This window comes from Callospermophilus lateralis, unplaced genomic scaffold (assembly GCF_048772815.1).
Source record: "Callospermophilus lateralis isolate mCalLat2 unplaced genomic scaffold, mCalLat2.hap1 Scaffold_1342, whole genome shotgun sequence".
In the NCBI taxonomy this organism is placed as follows: Eukaryota; Metazoa; Chordata; class Mammalia; order Rodentia; family Sciuridae; genus Callospermophilus; species Callospermophilus lateralis.
Window position 1 is genome coordinate 391,908 of NW_027512505.1, and position 22,811 is coordinate 414,718.

Here is a 22,811-nt window from a genome sequence, read left to right on the forward strand (position 1 = left end):
GTCAAAATACAGCTGCATGAAAAATATTACATGACATGACCTTGGGGTTATGTGGAAAGTGGCATGTGAAGCACACATTCATGTCTTCTTCAGACATGGGATTCATTTGCAGGACATCTTATGCAATTGAAGATACTCCACAATGAGAGAAATCAGAACCATGTCTCCAAAGTATTTCAGCACAGACCAAGCCATCTATCTATCTTTCAGTGAGTGTGTGTGCTCTAGTGTGTGTGTGTGTGTGTGTGTGTGTGTGTGTTTGTGCGCTCTAGTGTGTGTTTGTACCATGATGACTAGTCGATACTTCATTGCCCCCATTGGAAAACTGACTCAGATAATGCCATCTGCAAAACTCCTAAAAACCAAAATTCTTGCTGATAGAATGAAACATTCCTTCCTGTTGGTTTGGATGTGTCCTTTAGGAATCACTGCTACATTTAGTACACTCAAATCATCACAGTAGATCAGGTAACAAAAACATATACATGTTAAAATAATAATATATTAATGGAAACAACAAATACAGGATAGAGTAACAACTGTGTTACTAGACAAGGTCAAGGACAATGGCAAACTATAGGTTCAAACTTTCCAAGCAAATAATAATCAATGTAAATATTCCTGGGCTGCCTCAGCCCCGCCCAGGCACACAGCAGCAGAATGGTTTTGCAAGCATCCTCAGGAGGGCTGGAGCCTTCTTTGCAGGACGAGAGGGAGGTTGAGGCTGGATCCACTCATCATTCTTTTGGGAGAGGCTCCTTTTCCTCAGCACGAAGTTGGATTTTGTGTGAGGGTTCTTTGCATAAAATACGTTGGCCTGCGCTGGAATCCTCAGCTCTGGGGAGAGAGGCAAGTACAAAAAGAAGGTGGCACTCAGGAGGTGCTCCCTAGGACACCCCAACATCTGAGAGCCTGTGCGTGCCAGAAAGGACCCGAGCCACACACCTGAGAGCTCTCCAACTCAGCACCAATACCAACAAAGACAGCCTCCACAGTCCTCCCTGAGCAAAAACTAGGCAGAGCACTTCAACAGACCTAATGTCTGTTCCTTCCAAAGGCTTTGGACTCCAGAACATCCCAGGTCCTCTTGCATCTGCCAAAGCACACCACTAGGGTTTGCATCTGAAATCTCCCACACAAGGCTCCTGTGCCGAAGATTCAGACCCCACATGGGCCGTCTTCATAGGTGGCTTTGGAGGGAAGCATTGGATGGTGAGTGCTCTGATGTCATCATGAAATTCTCATTCAAGATGAACATATTACTGGGAGGTGGGAAGGACTGGAAGAAAGGGTGGGTATGGTTGGAGGAAGACCTAAACAGGGGTGCGCCCTGGACAATAGTACCTTGTCCCTGTTGGCTCCACTGAATCCTCATCCTCCAAGTAGAGGTCCTCCTCTCCTCTGTCTTTCTCTCTCTCCCTCTCTCCCAGCCTCATTCTCTCTCCCAGTCTATGCCTGTTTGGCAAGGACTGAGGAGCTCTCCACTGCCACACACTAGAGCTTTATGGACAGCCTCAGTGCACAACCAAAGAGAAAGCTAGGAAACCCGGAGAAAAGGCCTAGGATTCCTCTTCTGAGTTATTTTCCTCAAGTATGGCCACAGTGAGGACAGGCTGACCAGAACAGATACCACATTTGAGCCATGCTTCTGCCATTGTTGGTGCCCACCTCCATGTGGACCAGGCTTCTGAGAATGGAGGCCACACTCCAAATGCTGCCCTACTGAGAACAATGGTTCCAAAGACCAGCAAAGGGACTGCTTCCCTCCAACATGGTGTATGGTCCAGTGGTGCCATGACCCCGAGTGGGGGAATACAACAGCCCGCTTCTCCTTCCTCTGCACACCTGTTTCCTGTCACCCTCCTCTAACCTAGAGCCTGTTCTCCATCCCTTCTGGGTTGGATGTGTGGATCTCTGCTATGAATTTCTTAGGCTACCAAGGTCCCAGACCGACTTCCTCTTGCATAGACTCTACTGACCTAACAGTATGTTAAGATAGGAGAAAATTGATCCTAGAACTCATAGGGGTGGTGGTCTTCAGCGTACATAGGCTGGGATCATGGCTGCTGTGGGTGTTGGGCTCACAAAAACAAACCAACCCACCAAAAAGCGCTGGCATTATTAACAGATGAGCTTTGTGGCCGACGTGCTCAGGAAGCCCTCATGTGAATTTAGTTAGGGGTCATAACCTGGCTATTGTGATCACTTCTTGGCAAGTGGACTCAGGTGCGGAAGACCATGGACTTTATCCAAACACAGATGATTCAGGCTGTCTCCCAGGCTGTGTATTCTTCCCAATTTCATCCTGTTACTGCTTGCTAGAATCCTGGCCATGCTCTGCCCAGGCAGTGGTTTTCTGGTCACACAGAAGCTTTCAATATTGCTGATTCAGTCCACAAAAGTGCCAGTTCCATCTTTAGCCCATGCATTCCCATGTTCCTCTGAAACCACTCCTATCCCAGACCACAGCCTGTAAGCAGGCTTTCCTCCTCACTCCTCACTGATGTCAGCTTTAGATGCCTGTTCATGTCCAGGGGAGGGCACCTGGTGGGGAGCCGCAATAGCCACTGGGGTATACCTTAGAACCTCGAGAATTACACCAGCAGAAGTGCAGTTGTCTTTGTGCACGAGCCCCAACACACCCTGCTGGAGTGTTCTTGGGGGTCGGAGACTACTCTTTGGTGCTAAGAGTTGACCTGAGTCCACATCCTGACCCTTGCTCCCTGCCATCTGATTGTTCCACTTACTCTGACGGTGAGAGATGATTTGGCCCAGCTCATAATCCTCCGGCTTCTCCTGATCAAGCAAGTGTAGCTCGAGGGCCCTGCGGATGACGACAGGAGCCCTATCGTGGCAGGTCACCTGGAGCAGCATGAGAGACAGGCCTTCAGGAAATGGGCCTTGAAGTGACTACTCAAGGACAGTGGGCAGGGGAATTTTGGAGGCACCTCCACTCTAAATACAAGGACAACATCCATGACCTTACTACCTGAGGCTGGCTTCCTGCTCATCGTGTGGGCTCTTCCCATAGGCTACTGGCCCAATCCTTGTACATAGGACTTCCTGGACCTGCCATTGCTCTTTGTGGAGCCCCACTCCACTCAAGGTGAAAGGACCCCACTCCCTGTATACAGATGCAATCTCATCTCACAAGTTGGGAGGAATGGGACAGTGGCCTCCAAGATCCCAGGTTTGCCTGAGGATGCAGGCGGCATTTGGGTGGCCTAGACACAAAACCTAGAGGGCTTTGGTCTGGATTGCCAGGGCCCAAAACAGACCCAAAAACATGACCACACACAGGAGTGCTGAAAGACAGCCACGAGAGCTCCTGGCCTCCAGAGCCTCAGTGCTGGCTGGGGTGTGGGAGGGCACCTCATCCGACAAGGGTGGTCATTGGAAAGGGCTCCTGTCCTGCAGATTACCTGGACATTTAGTGTGCTTGCTCTACACATTCATATCGACTCTGCAGAGGGACCCTCTCAGCTCCTTGTTCAAGGAACATGCAGAACCTCACACTGCTGTCCTCCTCCATGGATGACAGCATCCCATACAGGGGAACCTGCCACCTAGGTCCTGTCCTATTCTCATCTGTCACCCATACCTGCCTCTGCCCTTCTGGACTGCATGCTGCCACCTGACACACAGACTCCCTCAGACGTGGCGGTGGACAGCTGCTGCTCTCCCTCATCTCAGCTCCAGCCCTTCACACTGACCTCTCCCTTCTTGATTCCCATCTATCCTCCTGATCATCCAGAAACTCCAATGTAAGAGGGCATGAGTAGACCATGGTATTGGACCAGTGTCTGCTCCCCACCCAGGTGTAAGCACCAGGGGACACCCCTGCTCCCAGGCTTACCAGGACAGTCTTGGCCAGCTTTGGACTTTGTGTTTCTAGGTGGACACGAATTAAGCAGGTGTCTCCCACCTGCTTGTGGGAAAGTGGCCTGGAGGACTTGCAGGATGATTCTGAGAACTGTGGGGGATGGAACATCAGCAAACCCAGAAACAGAAAGCCACCCCAGCCTGTCAGTTAGCTCTATGGGCTTCTAGCACATATGTCCAGGTGATGAGGCTTCTTGTTACAAGAAGTGGAATGGCAGCACAAGTACAGCTTGAATAAGGTAGGTGTTTACCTCCTTTCCCTTGACCTGGGGGCGTTTCCTCACGATGAAATGGTATTTTATTCGCGGATTCATGGACAGATACATGAGTGAGTGGTCAGGGACCTTGATTTCCGCAGAGAGAAGTGGAGAGAATTGTTAGGGGGCACTCAAGGATTATACCACAAAACACCCCACACCCCTGAGAGTCTCCGCCAGGGCAGGCCAGCACCAGACTTGAGAGCCCTCCAATCCAGCTACAGTGCCACCAAAGACTCCCTCAATGATTCTTCCCTGGAGAAGATGATGCACAGGATTTTAACCAAAAGAGCACCTGACAATGGAAACAGCACCTTTGAACTGGCACCCCCTTTCTCCACAGAAAGGCCTTCTACAAACATGGCTGATTTGAAGACTGTCAGCAAGAGAGTCCATCGTAGATAAACTTCCTATATTCATGTCACCCTGTTTACTTGGCCACTGGCTAAGAAGATACCAACACTCCAGGTGTTGGACACCTTCTTACTAGTTTTTCACAAACGTATCCAGTATAGTACTTTGAAGAAATGTGCAAACAAGGCCTCTGGCTTTGAGCTGAGCAGCACAGAGATGTCTACATTTTTTTTTAAGATAAGTTACAAATGGGCTCCATAGTAACAGCTGGCAGGGGGAGGAAAGAAAGGGGAGAAGAAGCTCTCCCCTTCTCAGGTGTTGTCCTTGAAGAGTTAACTTGCCCACAAAAGTGAAAGAAAAGCTGCTTTTATGTGAACTTCTGCAGACTGTGAACTTCTGAGCCCCTCCCCTTACATGCTGGGTATAAAACCCTGAAACTCCCTGAACTCGGGGTTCAGGGGATTGATTGATTACAGTGAAAGCTGTACCCTCTGAACCTGGCTGCAGCCAAATTAAACTGTTTCCTGCTATCTTCAGTGCCTTGCCTCTTTGGCCCTACAACACCTTGGGCCCCAGAACTTCTCAGTGCAGGTTGCACCTGCCAAAGAGACACTGCTAGACTTTGCATCAGGATTGGCACCCCAAAGGCTCCTGCATGCTTACATATGGGCATTCAGGGAAGCGTTGGAAGGTGGGTCAATTCATCCTCTTGCCTGGATGAATTCACTCATGGATGAATACACGGAGGGGAGGTGGTATCCATCAGAGGTGTGTTGGGCATGGACATGGGAGGACTTCAGCCGGGTGGTGCCCTGGAGAACTCTATTGTTTTCTAGGTTCACTCTCCTTCCCCTTGTTTCTCATCATGACTGTCTGCTTGGTGCTTGTATTCTGGTTCTTGTTCTACTTGTGGCTCTTCTTTCTGTCCTGCATCTTCTCTAGTTCTTTCTGGGTCTTTTTCTTGTTCTTACATGATTCCTTCTTGTTCTTCTTCTTGTGTATCTCCCTCCACACTTCCTTCCGTTTCACCTCTTCTTCTCCTCCTGCTCTTCATCGTGTGATCCTCTCCCCACTCAGGAGTGTCCTCTTTCTCCTCCTCCTCCTCCTCCTTCTCCTTCTTTCTCTGGCAATGGCTGGGCATCCTGAGGAGTTCAAATCTATCACACTCTTCTGCCCAGATGCAGCCCCTCTTCAGAACCCCAAGATGAAATCAGTTCTCAATCAATGGCCAGGAGTGAAACCAAGACCAAACACAAGTGACTTCCTTTCTTTGTCATACTCATAGTCAGGAAAGATTGAATAACAGACACCGCATTCTGGATAGGCTTCTACCTGTGGTAGTCAGCACCTCATCTGGACCAGGATTGCTAAACTAGATTCCACCTCCAAAAAGCTTCCCCAATGAAAACAAGATTTTCAAAATCTAGGAAAGGGCCAGCATCACTGCCACCCTCCTGCCATAAGGCATAGATGCCATCACACCTAGTGGGTTCCAGGCCCCCTGCTAGTCCTCCCTTTTGACGTTTGTTACACACAAACTTCCCCTGGTCTGGAGCCTGCTCTCAACTGATGCTTGGGTGGAAAGTGTGTTTCTGAAATCACCTTCGTAGATTCTCAGTTTGGTAATTCCTTATTGACTGGCTTATTTTTGTACCAGGGATAAAACCAGAGGCACTTAAGCACTGAGACCATTCCCAGGCCTTTCGACTTGGGTACAGGGTCTCCCTAAGTTTCTGAGGCTGTTGGGAACTTCTGGTCCTCCTGCACAGCCTCCCAAGTCCCTGAGATTCGCAGACACTGCCCCCTTGCCCAGCTCCTTGCACCTCAGTCTACCTCATGTGCAAGACAGAGCCAACCCAAATGAGGTGGTGTGTGAAAATGGGAAAACTCACTTACATGCCCGACAGATGGTGGATTCTATTGTGGACAGGCTGGGATGGTGGAGGCTAGGAGTGTCTGGCTCACAAGAAAGGAAAGAGCACTTTCATTGTGGACAGCTCAGCATTGTGGCCTATGTTCTTCAGATGCCCTTCTTTATTGCTGGAAGGAATCATAACCTGGCCATTCTGATATCTTCAGGAGATGGGCACCCAGGCACAGAGGACTTGGAATTATTCCAAAAAGAACCCAAACAGGCTGTCCCCTGGCCTTGACTTCCTCTTCACTGAGTCCTGTTCCCAGCTGCTGCCATCCTGACATTCTTGTGAGTAGGCAGGACTTCTCATATCCTGGCCATGGATTGGGACCTGTGCTGCTTCCGTCCATAGCAATGCTGATCCAATCAGGACCCATGTTCTCCTCTTCTTCATTTGAAGGCATCCTTATCAGTGAGCCATAAACCAAACTGATGATTGATTAAGCCTCTCTCTTCCTTGCCCCTCATCGATATTAGCTTTGCATTGCCTGACCAGGTCCAGGGGAGAACACATTTAGGGAGGTCCAGCAGCCCCCTGGGGCCTCATTGAGCACCTCCACATTGGACACGCCCATCACTGCAGTTGGTTTCCTGCACCAGGCCCACCACACTCTGTTTTTCTTAGGGCCAAGGCCCACTTTCTCTAGTGAGTTATCCTGAGCCCACTGTGGATCATTTCTCCCCACTGTCTGATTGTCCTACTTACTCTCCTGCAGAGACATCATTCGCAGCAGCTCATAGTTGTCCACATCGTCATGCTGCAACCTATTTTGGTCCAAGGTCCTGCGGATGAGGCTCGTCACCCTCTCCTGGCAGGTCACCTGGATCAGGGTGGGACAAATGTCATCAGGGAATGGCTTTTAGAGGAGCTATCCAGAAGACTGTGGTCAAACATTCAGGAGAAATCTCAGCTACATAGATAAGGGCACAATCTTGTTATCCTGCTACCTGAGTGTGGCCTCCATATACCCCCTGGGTTCTTGCAATGTGCTACTAGAACAATCCTGGTACAAATATCTGCCTGTACCTGCCATCCCCCCTCCCCCTGGGGAGCCACATTCCACTCAGGTCAAAGGACCAAACTGCCTATGCACAGACACACTCTCAACTCACTGAGATGAGAGCAATGGACCAGGGACCTGCGTGCCAAGTGTGCTCTGGGATGCAGGCTGCCTTTGTGGGTGGAAGAGGCAGATACACTAAAAATTTTGGTCCTGACTGCCACTACACAAAACAGACTCAGATACAAGAGTGTGCACTTGAGTGCTTCATGATAGCCTCGAGAGGCCCTGGCCTCTGGAAGCTCGGTGCGGGTCTGGTTGTAATGAGGTACTTGACTCAGCACTGGCAGGCACTGGACATGTCTCCTCTGCAGCTGGACACCTGCAGCATTAGCGTGTCTACTGCACATCCATAGAAATTCTGCCAAGGACCCCTTTAGCTCCCTATTCACATACATGCAAAGGCTGACATTCCGAAGCTTTGGCATGACCCCCCAGGTGATCCCGACCCCAAATTCCCACACCTAGTCATGCTAAGGAGGTTCTCTTCCCAGCCACCAGCAACACATCCCCTCCTACCCATGTGACAAGTCACTGTCACCTCCTCTGCTCCAACCTCACTCATTGAGAATACCAAGTTCTAGGCACTGCAGCCTGCACCCTGGACATTTCTCTGACCTCATCTGCCCACAGCACTTCCGTCTGCACTTCTGGCCTGCAAAACCCACAATACACAGGCCCACTCACCGCTGGAGCTGGGCATGCTGAGGCTCTCCCTCCTCAGGGCAAGCCCTTAAGATGGACCTCTCTCTTCTTTATTTCCCACCACAGCCCCGGGGTTGGCTGTGTCTCCTGCCTTCCACTGTGTGGACACCCAGAAGGCAGCCCTGCTGTCAGGCTTACCAGGATGCGCTTTGTCTCCCTCCGGCTCTGTCCCTCTAGGAGGACGTGAACAAAGCGGCTGTCTTCCACCTGCTCGCTGGAGTGAAGCAGTGAGGAGCTGCTACTGGTGACTTTTCTCTTGCACCACTCATTGCTTTGGGTGGCCTGGGGCAATGGTCCTGCAGCCACTGCAGAGCTGCTGCTCCCAGCTGCTGGGATCCTGGATGCCACTGCCACAGAAGGCTCCGAGAACTGTGGGGGATGACAACATCAGCAAAGCCCAGCACCTGCACCCCACCCAGCCTGGCAGTTGGCTCCGTGGGCATTCTACAACATCCATTCAGAACCTGAGGTTCTTGTCCCCTTGGAGGATGTGGAGTGGCCCCAGGAGTAAAGACTGAAGAAGGTGGCTGATTACCTCCTTTGGCTTGACCTTGAACCACTTTCTGGCAGCTGTTTCCCGAAGAACGAAGTTATAATCCACTCTGCCATCCAGGGCGTAATATACGTTCCCATCAGCAGGGATCCTCAGCTCTGGAGAGGAAGGGGCAGAGGCGTGGTAGGTGACACTCAAGGAATACACTACCCAACATCCCCCACAACTGAGAGCCTCTGCCAGCGCAGGTCTCACACACAGACCTGAGAGCCCGCAAATCCAGCTACTGTTCCACCAAAGACTCCCCACTGATTCCTCCCTGAGGACCCTCTATGCACAGGAGGTCCACTACAGGATCACTTTCAAGGAAATAGCCCCTTGCACCCCAGAACCTCTCAGTTCATGTTGAACCCGCCAAAGAGAAACAGCTAGACTTTGCATCTGGATTGGCCCCCAAAGACTCATGTGTTGAAGGTTTTCTCCCCACTGCAGCAATGATCACAGGTGGGTTTGGGGAAAAGCACTTGATGGTGGGTGCCTCCACCTTGCCAGTGGATTCATCCACTCAGACGGGGCTACGCTAATTTGAGGGGTATGGTTTGGAGGTGTGTTGAGCGTGGGCGGAGGATGTCCACAGCAGGGCTGTGCCATTCAGAGCAATATATTTCTCTTGAGTTCCCCACTTCTGAATTTCCTCCTCATGAGTATAATTCTCATTCATATGTTTAATCAATTTATTGTTATACTTCTTGTTCTGCTTGTGTTTCTCCTTCTTGTTCTTGTCCTTCTTTATCTTCTCATGCTTCTTCTTATAGTCATCTTGACCTTCTAATTCATTGTCTCCTCCTTCAACTCATTTTCATTTTTCTCCTCCTCCTCCTCCTCCTCCTCCTCCTCCTCCTCCTTCTTTCTCCTATCTCTCTCTCTTTCTCTCTCTCTCTCTCTTGCTCCAACAAGAGTTTACAAGCTATGAAGGGTTCTATTCTACCACACACTTCTCTCTAGAAATGGCCTCTGGTCCTAAGTGGACTCAGTTTGCAATGAATAGAAAGATTGGAAGCCAGAAATGATTCTTCATTGAACTGCGTTTCTAATGTACTTGTCTCAGTCAGGAAAGGCTGCCAAAGTAGGCACCCTGTGGTTGTCTGTCTTCTTTGACACAAGACAAAGAAGCCTCTCTTCTGGGTCCCTCATGGATAATAGCTTTGCAATGCCTCCTCAGGCCAAGGAAAGAATACATGGTAGGCAGGTCCACAGTCCCTGGGGAATATGAAGAACCTACAGATTTATGCCCCATCATTACACTTTGTCTTGTGCACAAGTCCCACCATACTCTTCCTGGACATTTGGTGGACGCACACTGTGTTTTGGCTCCCAGTTTTCTTGAGCCCACTGTGACTCACTGCTCCCCACCATCTGATGGTTCCACTTACTCTGATGGTTCGAGACAATTTGCAGAAGCTCAAAGTTTTCTGGATCCTCCTGCTGGAGCAAGTGTGCATCTAAGGCCCTGCGGATGATGACTGGAGCCCTGTCCTGGCAGGTCACCTGAGCAGGGTTGGAGAAAGCTCATCAGAGAGGGAATTTGGGAGTAGCTACCCAGAGGACAGTGTTCAAGGACAATCAGAGACAACTGAGCTCTCAACACAAGGGCACCATCTTGTTACCCTGCTACCTGAGGCCTTCATGTGATCATGTGGGGTCTTCCTATGTGCTTCTAGCCCAAACCCAATCTTGGTACAAGAGTTTGCTTCAACCTGCTATGCCCTGCAGGGAGAAGGGAATAAGGACCAAAAGGCTTTGCACAGACACACTCTAGTCCCATCAAGATGGTATGGTCCACTGGCCGTCCATATCCCTGCTCTGGGTATAATTCTCATTCACATTTTTAATCAATTTATTGTTATACTTCTTGTTCTGCTTGTGTTTCTCCTTCTTGTTCTTGTCCTTCTTTATCTTCTCCTCATGCTTCTTCTTATAGTCATCTTGACCTTCTAATTCATTGTCCTCTCCTTCAACTCATTTTCACTTTTCTCCTCCTCCTCCTCCTCCTCCTCCTCCTCCTCCTCCTCCTCCTCCTCCTCCTTCTTTCTCCTCTCTCTCTCTCTCTTTCTCTCTCTCTCTCTCGCTCCAACAAGAGTTTACAAGCTGTGAAGGGTTCTATTCTACCACACACTTCTCTCTAGAAATGGCCTCTGGTCCTAAGTGAACTCAGTTTGCAATGAATAGAAAGATTGGAAGCCAGAAATGATTCTTCATTGAACTGCTTTTCTCATGTACTTGTCTCAGTCAGGAAAGGCTGCCAAAGTAGGCACCCTGTGGTTGTCTGTCTTCTTTGACACAAGACAAAGAAGCCTCTCTTCTTGGTCCCTCATGGATAATAGCTTTGCAATGCCTCCTCAGGCCAAGGAAAGAATACATGGTAGGCAGGTCCACAGTCCCTGGGGAATATGAAGAACCTACAGATTTATGCCCCATCACTACACTTTGTCTTGTGCACAAGTGCCACCATACTCTTCCTGGGCATTTGGTGGACGCACACTGTGTTTTGGCTCCCAGTTTTCTTGAGCCCACTGTGACTCACTGCTCCCTACCCTCTGATGCTACCACTTACTCTGATGGTTCGAGACAATTTGCAGAAGCTCAAAGTTTTCTGGATCCTCCTGCTGGAGCAAGTGTGCATCTAAGGCCCTGCGGATGATGACTGGAGCCCTGTCCTGGCAGGTCACCTGAGCAGGGTTGGAGAAAGCTCATCAGAGAGGGAATTTGGGAGTAGCTACCCAGAGGACAGTGCTCAAGGACAATCAGAGACAACTGAGCTCTCAACACAAGGGCACCATCTTGTTACCCTGCTACCTGAGGCCTTCATGTGATCATGTGGGGTCTTCCTATGTGCTTCTAGCCCAATCCCAATCTTGGTACAAGAGTTTGCTTCAACCTGCTATGCCCTGCAGGGAGAAGGGAATAAGGACCAAAAGGCTTTGCACAGACACACTCTAGTCCCATCAAGATGGGAGGTGTGGTCCAGTGGACTTCCATATCCCTGCTCTGGTCTGGGATGCAGCTGCATTTTTGTGTGGACCAGGCACAAACCCTAGGTGCTTTGGTCCTGACAGCCAGGGCACAACACACACTTAGGACTCTTTAATGATAGGCATGGAAGCTGCTGGGCTCGAGAGTGTCAGTGCTTGCTGGGGTGTCAGGAGGTACAGACCCAGCAGGTGTGGTGGTTCAGCATGGCTCCCCTGCAGCTGGACACCAGAGTCTCATGATGGATACTCCACACCCAGGAAAATTCTGCAGAGAGAGCCGCTCACTCTCTATTCACATACATGCAAACTAGGACACTAATGGGCTCCTCCAAGGCCCCCAGTTGTCTGTGACCCACACCTACCCACCTTAATCATCCCACAATGGCTCCCTTCCCTTCAACCAGCAACATGTCCCCTCCCACACATAAGAAAATGATGCCAACTCCTCTGCTTCAAACTCCATGGTTCAATATGCTCCTCCTCAATACCAAGGTCAGTAGAGGATGGCCTGTACCCTCGATATTTCTCTGACCTCCTCTGAACCCAGCACTCACTCCTGCACTTCTGACCTGCACACCCCAAAACACACAGGCCCACTTTCACCCAGACCTGGCATGCTGCTGCTCCCCGCCTCTCAGGTCAAGCTCTTAACACCAAACTCTCTCTTCCTCATTTTCTGCTCTCCTTCCTGACCTTCCAGAAGCTCCAATTCAAGAAGACAGGCCTAGTCCAAGGTGTTTGCTGTGGACTCGGTCTTCCCCAGTGTGGGCTCCCAGGAGACTCCCCCGCTCAAAGACTCACCAGGATGCTCTTATACTTTGTCCTTTCATTTTCCATGTACACGTGAATGAGGCATCTGCCTCCCACCCGCTTGCTGAATTGGGGCCGTGAAGAGTTCCTAGTGGAGACCCCTGATGTCCTGGACTCCGGCTCTGCCCCTTCCCAGGGAGAAGGCTCTGGCTCTGGGGTTGGCTTAGGAGCCGTGACAGGAACTGAGCTGGTAGCTAGAGGAGAAAAGATGCCAACATGACTGCCTTGCCCTGACCTTGGCACAGACAGACAATGCCCCTGCTGCCAAGAAGACCTCAGGCCCTTAGCCCACACAGGACCTCTTTGCACACTGGGGTCACTTCCTGAGTGGACAAAGGCTTATCCTAATTTCCAGCCCAACACCGGACATACAGACATCCCGCAGTGGGACAACACTCGGACCTTTCCTCATGTACCCTTAGGTACTCACCCCAGTCCGCCTGGCTCTCAGGCTCTGCCTGGCTTGATTTGCCATCTTCAATTGCGGCCAGGAGGTGGTGTGCCTGGTGCTCCAGGTTCAAGCCACCCAGCAGGAGCCACATGGATCGCAGCAGCAGCTGCAGACTCAGCGAGCCTGGAGGCTGATGGGAAGCCTCAGTGTGGAAGTTCACCCAGGTCCCCGGGAAGGAAGGTGAGGCACTGTGGGGAGGCAGGTATGGAGTCAGCAAAATCCTGGCCTCGCCTTCGCCATGGCCTCCAGAGCAAAACTCGGACCGTATACTCCTGAACCTTCCCTGGCTCTGCACACACCAGTCCACCCCAGACAAGACACAGTGGCTGTACAGGCAGGGACAGGACAGGTCGCTAGGCAAAGAACCTTCAACCAAGGAGCGTTAGATCCATGGCATGACCAGCTCTCCCCTCCTCTGGGCAGGCCTGACACTCTTCTTCCTCTTGGCTACGTGCTCTCCAACCTGGAATGCACCTTCCAGGAGTGTCTGTCCTCCTGCCCACTCTTCTCAGGGCTCAAGAGACACCTCCTCCCCTGGCGTGGGCTGCAATGCTACCTCATTCTCTGTGAGCTCTCACTGAGTCCCCCTGAGTAGCAGTGGACCTTTCTTTTCCCATGAGTGCAGGCCACATGTCTGTGGCCCTGGGGGAGGACAGGGAGGTGTAGTGTGGGGGGATCCATTGTCCCAGGGGCTTCCCCAGAGGACCATGACTCCACCTACAACTCCCTGCCTTACCCGTCCTACTGTTGAAGCCCCACACCTTACACTGCAGGCAGAAAACAGAATTGGGGAGAGCAGTCTTTCCTCAGCCTTCCCAAGTCAAATCACCTTGCAGGTCCCTATTCTGGAAACAGGAGCCCACCCTCTTGACCCCAAGCCCATTCCATGTTGAAGTTGGTCCAGGGGTCTACCATGTTCACTGAAGAGGACAACGTGCAGTTATGCCTCATGGAGTCAGGGATGCTGTCACATGTAGGATATGTACTCATGGCACCTGCGGTTTCGGGCTGACCCTCATGACAAGGGACACAGTGGCAGTCATTTGTACCCCATTTTTCACTGAATTATGAAACGTGACTGAAAACGTGTCTTCACACAGTGGGTGCTTTCTCCATGTTCATCAGTGAATGAGCCCAAACTGCTGATTCCCACATATCTCTCTGGGTGTGGGAGCTGCCATCTCCAAAGCCCCTGTCCAGCTATATCCCAGCTAGGAAGCTCTGTCCCACTATGTAAACTAACATGTCTTTTATTAACCCAAAAGTGCTTTGCCCAAGGCCGGAGTTATGAGACGCCTCTGGCACAGAACTATTTCTTCACGAAGCCAACATCACACCAGAACGGCCACCTAGCCTCACTGAGTCCACCTGGGAATGAGCTCAGCGTACACCATTGAGCTGTGGTGCCCAGTGTGTGGGGGCTGCTCCACGGACCTCTGTGGACCACCTGGAGTCAGGATGGTTCTCTGAATGAGAGGGGGAGTTCATTCCCCTTGCAAGGCTGTGGCAGGCACCTCCAGGATTCATCCCACTCGGGACTGACATTCCACTATGAGCGTGGTCCTCTATCTCACTAGGTATCACAAAACATTGGGTCCCTGAGAGGTACATGGCAGCCCCAAGACCCAGGCATGAGGGGGCTACACACTTGGGCTTGGTGGTCTGGTGCTTACCTTGGGAACAGCAGGTCCAGCACCTGCTGGGTGGGGATGAAATCCCAGTAGATGAACCCCATGTTGCTGCTGAAATCTAGGTTCCTCCCACAAATGACAGGCAGGAGCCAATTCCTAAGCTGGTCCTGCCTGTAAGGTACAAGGCTCTGTACCCTGCAGGGCTCATCCGTGTTCTGATCATTTTCACCCTGGGTTGGGACCAAGAATGGTGGGTTCAAAATGGAAAAGGTGACAAACAGAAAAATGACTTGAGTCAAAGCACAATGGGACAGTTCCCATCAGTACAAACACACACACACACACACACACACACACACACACACACACGCTGTCAGAATAGGAGTCCTGGGCCATTCATCAGGGATCAGACTAGAAGGCCTGCTGGGCTCACCTGCCCTGTGCTACACAGGGTTACTCTTGAGCTCCTGTGCGACATTCGCCAGAGGCTCTGGCATCTAAGATGAAGCCTCCAATGTTTCCCCAAAAGGGCTACTTGGCCCCCCTGAGATTCCTGGGGGCCTGAGGCTCGGCATTGTTTGCAACCACAGGAGAACATCCTTCTCACTCCAGTGACTCCAACCAAATGAGCTCGGATGGCTTGGTCAGTGAAGTGGGTGCCTGGATACCAGGGTTCCATGTTCTGTTTGATCCATTGTCAAGGCAATGATGTCATTTCCTGTGCTCCCCATACCTGAGACTCTTTTCACATAAGACCACGTTCAAAAGCTCTATGGGCTGCTGATTTCTCCCCCGTGCCTACCAACATCAACTGCACATGAGTTCACCAACAAATACCCAAATACCCCCACCAGTGCCTGCCCAGCTTGGTTTCAATAGAATTCCAGCTTGGAGCCTTCACAAATGCATTCACAACAAGTCCATCCCTCTCACCAGGTTTGGGACTCTGATCCCATCATTGTGCCACTCATGAGTGACCAGTCTTTTCTGGAAAGTAGGGTAGCATCTAATTTCTAGGGATTATTGTGTCTATTGGCCCATAAAACCCTGTATTCTCTTGGAGACCAGAGATGGGACTCATAGGTGGCTAAAGCACAAATGTAGAGATGGGACAATCACAAGAAGGGGAGAGACAGAGAATGCACCCTAACTCAATCAGGCCTGTGTCCCACACAGGGACGTGGCCAATGTCCGTCCCATCGTGGCTGCAGTTCCCACTCTACACCATGGCAAGTTGGAGGTGACTGAGATGCAGAGGCTGCTCCCCTCTGCCATACAACTTCCCAAGGCTTCTCCTAAGATTTCAAAAGGGCCAAGTGTGTCTAGTGTTGGGGTCCCACAGAGACTCCGAGGTACCACAGCATCCTGCTGCCCAGAACCAGTTCACCCCTCACCTCAAGGGGGCTCAGACTCTGTCTCTGGATTCATGGGAACAGAACAAATCCATTTAGCAAGTGTGTCCTGGGATAAAGACATGACAATCACCTATCCTCTCATCACAAAAGCCCTGAGGCTAGCCAACATGGATCCCACCAGGAACACAGGCATGAACTCAGACTCTGATCCTCCCAGCCGAGCCTCGGTAGAGCCTGGACTCCCTGCCTCCTGAGACAAGGAAATAGAGGTGCCTACCCGAGCCATCTTGGATGAGCTGCACACAAACTGAACTTATCAATGCCTCTTGCTCTCAGTTGTGAATAAGAGGGGAGGTGGCCCAGGCCCTCCAACCCACACTGGCCTTTTATCCAGCCTCCTTCTAGGGCCAAACTCAATCCTGCCTCTCAATTTCTGCTGCCTTCCCCAACACACTGCTACCAAATTTGAGCAGAGCTGGCTCTCTGTAATCATGCTGGTGCCAGCAGCAATGCCACCCCACTGACATAATTCTGAGTCCCAACCTAGGCACTCAGGCTGTCCTTGCCACACCTGGCCTGTTTGGGCTCTGGCTCTTGCTCTTTTCTTTCAAGTGCATGTGTTTTGAGATTTTGTCTCTACAGCCACAGATCTGCAGCTACAGCAGGATAGAGCTCATGAGGTTCCATTATGAGCCATGTTCAAGCCTGTCAGGACTGTTAACTGGGGTGACTGCTGGAACACGGTGATGAGGGAACACATGAGAGGTGGTTGGACCCACCTTGCCTCTCAGGGGCTTCCTTTCAGGACAGGAGTGCTAGGGATGGGAGCCCCTGGAATGGGATGCTTTAGACAAGGCGTGACCATGGGCTCTCTTCCCTGGAAACACTGGCTCCACTGAGCATGGAGAGCACTGTCATTCCTGGTGGCTCACAACAGCCCTGCACCCCAGTAAGGACCCCACACTCAAGACCTACCCCTGAGTGTGGGTGTCCTTGAGGAAATGAGGTCCCTGATCCCAGGTGCAAAGGGGTAAGTCCTCTCAAGTCCAGGGACAATGAAGGGACATCTGAGTTTCCCTTGTCCTTCTTTCCCTCTGCTGAACCCAGGGTGTCCTCACACTAAGCACAGTTAGGACCCTGGCCTCAACCTCAATGAGGATCATTAGGCTCCATAAAGGACAGTCTCTAAGGTGTTCAGTGGACCAACACCCTCTGCACAACCCATAACCCTATTCACCCAAGATGCAAGAGGATTTCTATTCAGGAAAACCAGGAAAGGGAGAGCATTTCTCAAGGACACAAGGACATTAGTGGGTGAGGGAGTACTTAATGGATGGAGAACTATGGCCACCACCAACTTCCAGAAGCATATGTGGCCCTTTGGGCACAGGTCCATACCCTTTTTTTCCCATCAATTTTTTCAGAGAAGTGAGGCTATCTCTTAGATGGCACCTCCACACTAGGAGGGTCTCCTACTTCTTCCACAAGAAAATAGTGGGCAACGGGCTTCCTACTATGTGCATCTGAATCATTCAGGGGGCATCTGTAGCCTTTCAAGACCCTGAGAACCATGGGGGCACCCAGCACCAGCAGATCATTTCTGCACATCACAACAATCACCCCGGGTGGGAACTCTCCATTCCACTCTGTACTATGCCCTGTCATCTGACCTGATCAGTCGGACCCCTCTCCTTTCTGTTTCTTGATTGTACTGCTATGGTTCCAGACATGGATGCCAGGGTGCTTGTGGCCCACCACAACCGTCTGGGTGCCAGGAACAAACGACACAGTGGAATGTGTCTGGGAACTTCGGGATGATGGGAAGTCCCACCCTCCAGGTTTTCATCTTCAACGCAATGAGTGCAGAGGGAGCCAGGAGGGCTCTGTCAGGTAGATAGAGGTGGGAGCTCACTGAGCCTCAACTAAATGCCCAGGACTCTGGGTTCAGAGCTGGTGTTATGTGGAATTGTTGAGAGACGTGAAGAAAACCCAGCTCACTGTATGCAGAGACAGCAGATGCCCTCATTGTGGTCGGGCAGCTGTGCTTCTCAGAGCCCTGAGATGTCCCATGGGTGTGGAGGTGGGGAACCCAAGTGCCATCCCAGGCTGCTCCTGAGCACCTCGACCTGGATTCGAAGTACGTGACTCTCCATCAGAGTCATCACATCAATATATCCCGGCCCCCCACCCCAAAAGTTCTCTCAGAGACACTGAGATTCTGCTGGCTCTGGACTTGCCCTTTCCTCTGGGATCCTGAGGGCCTATTAAATAGGAGGTCACACCAATTCTCAGCACACGGGCTGGGCCCCCTCACATCCCAGGAGTATCCAGGCATTGGTTCTATTTATAGTCCATCATGACCTACAACACAATGGACACATCCTGCAATCAGCTAAAGAAACTACCAGGCACAGAGCCTTCATGCACACTGGCCTGTAGAGACCTGGAGGAGGAGGGGACTTAAAGGCTGCGTGGAACCCAAGACCCTAGATCCTGGGATCTGAGCTGGACAGACGACAGCTCATGTGAACACAACCACCACTGTCACTGAGAATGCAATTGAGACACCCACAGATTTGGCAGTGGACCTGGTATGCCCACGAGTGGGGGTGAACTGCATCCCTTGAAAATGATGGTGTCCAGAGAAAAACAAATTTTGTAGGATCTCACTCATCTCAGGTTCCCAATTATCAGGTTCCACAAAAGATAAAGTACAATGTTTTTTGCCTGGGCCTGGGAGGGCACTAGAATTCAGTACTGATGGCAAGAGTATGTCCATGTGAGTTCTAGAGATGCATGGTGGCAATGCCTATGCACCAATATGAACATGCTTAATGCCACTCAACTGTGCACTCCAAAATGGTTCAATTACAAAATGGATGTTTGGTGTTGATTACCACAATGTAAACACTTGGGAGACTACTGATTGACTCATCTTAGCATAGTTTGTGTTGTGATGGCAGAATACAAGACACTGTTAATTCATAGCTCAGATTTTATTTCTCAAATTTGGGAGGCTGGAAGACCAAGACCGGGGGCCAACTTGTAAGAATGTTCTTGTTGTGTCCTCCTGGGGAAGCAGGTGAAACAGGAACAAGGGCTGCTTTGAGAACCCCCTTCCCAGGAAAGAAGAATCCGTGGCCTAAGCACATCTTCAAGTTCCCACCCGCTAACACATCATAATTCAGAGATAGAATAGAATGACAGCCCATGCTCCCCAGAACATCCCAATTTCTTGGCATGAGTCCATTTCTGCAACATTTCACAAGTCATGATTTTGGATAAGACAAGAGCTAAGCTAAACACATGGGGAGAGAACTCCCTTCTCATCTGCTGCTTGCAGTGTTGCATGTGGCCTTACAAGCCATCACTGAGGTTCTGCACAACAGCTCCGACTGCCCCCCTATCACATCCCCATGGGGCTGACTCACACTCAAGTCCTGAACACTCCCAAGCCCAGAAACCAGAAATGTCACAGGAAATCCAAGGGAGATTTGTTCAAAGTCCTCCAAAAACACCAGCCACACAGGCTCAAGTCTCTTACAAAAATGCCAGAGTATTTGCATCTAAATGCTGCATATCTTCTTCCTGTAGCACTTCCACTATCTGCAGATGACTTCTGACACCTAATACAATGAAAGGGCAGTGTCATTCTCTGTAACACTGTAAGATCCAGGAAACAAGGAGGAGAGAAGTATCTGTCCAGAGAGACACAACTCCTTTCCTGATAGTTTGGATTTCCAGCTGGCGGGGACCATGGATGCAGAAGAATGGGTGCAGGGCCAACTGCACTTTCTTGCTTTGCATTGAGGGGAGGAAACACTGAGCCAGGATGAGGGCTTCTAGGAGCTGATATCCTCAAGTCAACATCTGGACACATCTGACCTTCAGGCCAGAAGACTTTCTTGCAGGAAATCCAAGGACTTTCCTACAGAGGACAGACTCATGAAAATGCTTGAAATGACAAGAAGCTCCCATTCAAGCTCAGCATTCAGTCCTGGACAGGGTAAGACCAGGCCACTTTGATGTCTGCTCCAAAGAGTCTACCAGACAGAATCCTCTTACTGATCCCTTACGGAGCCATAGGAACTGGCTAGAAAAGCCTTCACATCCTGAATACATTCTTCACCTCAGAATACTGGACAAGCTTTGATATCCATCTCTCGTTACCTTGCTCCCCAGCCAACCATTTTTCAACAAATTCAAAGGAGCAACTAATGTAAGCACACAGACAGAGATATTCAATACACAAATCAATGTGTGAAAAAGACAACTGGTATTTCTTGTTTGGGCTATTTCAAATGAACTCCCTTCTGCATGACCTCCACAAACCAAAGGAAAATATTTGTGAAATTCCCAAGTACAAGACAAGATACACTTGCCAAGGAGACAGCGCCATGAATTTTGACACTGCAAATGTAGTGTGTGTGTTTAGGAGGCAGTCACAGTTCCCATGAGAGAGTCCCATGAAATCAATTAGGAACATCCATGCTCTAGCCCGATTATACAAGTGATGTGACCTTGAAAGAGTCACTTGGTCTTAGCAACCATCATCACTAACCACTAAGTCAATGAATAAAGGTCCTCAGGTGTCAAGCCACATGATGCGGGATGAGCATGGATAAGGATGGGTGGGAGAAGTCTCCCCCTCTAATACAATTGGGGAAGGCTGTGCCTGCCCTCAAGTGGTGGGGGGCCTGGGATCCTGCCACAAAGGGGGATTCCAAACCTCATATCCCCTGACCCAGGCCAGAAGACCAAGTAGAGTCCAAGGACCCTGGGGCGGCCCAATGGCAAAAAAGGTCCAAAGGAACTAGGGATCTGCCTGGACGCTCAAACCCAAGACGAGGGCAGAGGCCATCCACAGCAATCTGCCTTTACAGGAAAACGAAGGGACTGCAGGCTGCCTCTGGCTCCCTGAATCAGGGTGGTGTTTTCACAAAGCAAGACCACTTCCTCACATTTGAGCAGCAGCTCATGCGTTGACAGCATCATGGCTGGCTTGACTCAGGCCCTGAGAAATGACATAGAAAATTCATAGCAAACCCATCTTTAGCTCTTCCACATCATCAGGGGCTCTGATTCATTTCCGTCAACAAAGATGTCTGAAATGGTGTCTAAACATGCTGGGGACTCACCTCTGTGTGGAACTTTTCAGGAAAAGGGGGATCAAATCTCATGCAGCAACTCTTCTCTCTTCTAGCCCATGGGCAATGCAAGGAACCTGCATGATACCAGAGGCTCACTTCTCTCTTCTCTTGTCTTCTGGAAAGGAATCATTAATGCTTCCTTCAAGGTGAAGCAGAAACCTGGATTCCCAGCTGCACAGAAGTGTTTGAGGGCACTGTCTCCCTTAAAACCCAGGAAGAAAAAACAGGTCATTAAAGAGGCATATGGATTAGAGTACATGATCAATGATCCGTCCTCCCTGGAGCCTTCCACATGACCATCTTCCACATTCAAAGAGCAATGCTTGGCCATTCTCAAAGACCAGGAGACCATGATGCTCATCACCAGGAAGTCAATAAGGAACATGAACAGAGCAGCATGGATTGCAGAAGGTGGCACACCAAGGATCTTCAGCACAGCTGCTAGAACACAGAAGCTTAACTTCAGTATTGACTTTCTGCCACCTACCAAGTATGATGTTCGTGTCAAGCACAACATGCAGACATCCAAGTAGCAGGTGACAATCCGCATACATTCACAGAAGTGGGCATCATCTGCATTGGAACAAGGAAGTATCTTATCCTTACTCATAAAAATCATCATACACAAAGAAAAAAATGGATGCAAGATTTCTCATTTCACTATTACGTAGCTGTTGAAATTCCCCATTAAAACATACCTCCTCCAAAATAAAAAGTATCTCAGACATATGTCAACTGCACAATGAATGACATTTTAAACATTACGGTCTTTACTTAATAATTACGTATGCAATATGCCTAGTAAGACTCTTTGGGAGAGGAGCACATAGAATTGCATCTTGGAAAAGCGAACATTTGCTGATAAATATTACTGCTGATGTCAGGCATGGTGATGTGAAAACTGGATTACTTTAAATACTCAAAGAATGCAATGTTGTAGGACTGGAATCCCTGATTCATAGACAGCATGTGGTTTCTATGAAAGCCAGTGACGGAGCTGGAGGAATGAAGCTGATTGAACAGATGACGTCGGGGGGATACTGAGGGATAGGCCAAACTGAAGAACCTGTTCCAGCTAACTTCTGGCATGTGGGCTCGTGAGCCCAAACCTGTGTTTGAAAAAGCACTCATGTAAAAAGGTCTACCATTTAAAAGTGTGTCATTTAAATGGGATCTAGTTGCACATCTGATAAAATGGCCTGTAAATTGATGAACTTCATGCAAGTGAAAAAAAACAGATGATGGTAGATATAAAGATAAATCCTTGTCTGCACCAGGATGCCTAGAAATAGGTTTTATTTGGCTAAGATGCAAATATCTTTAAACAGAATTTGTGATTTCTCAATGACCTTATTCAATATGATACTACACAGATCACAAGGTTTTCTTTACAGAATAGTCTCTTCTTCAAGCCTCACATAGAAAAGGTCTCACAGGACATATGAGGGGAATGATCTAAGGGATGAGAAAATGGCTGGAACCATTCTCAAATGTGCACATGGAGCCTGAAGGGGGGAAATGGGACCAGACACATTGCCTCTTCAAGACTGCACTAGGGTTGCAAGTGTATCAACAACTGTCATGGCTCCATGTCACTAACTATGCCGAGGACAGCCAACAATCTCAGTTTGAAGGCACCTAAGATAACCTAAAAGAACTATCACCCTATTGGATCCATGAATTAATACATATCACAACTTGACCACTTAAACCAA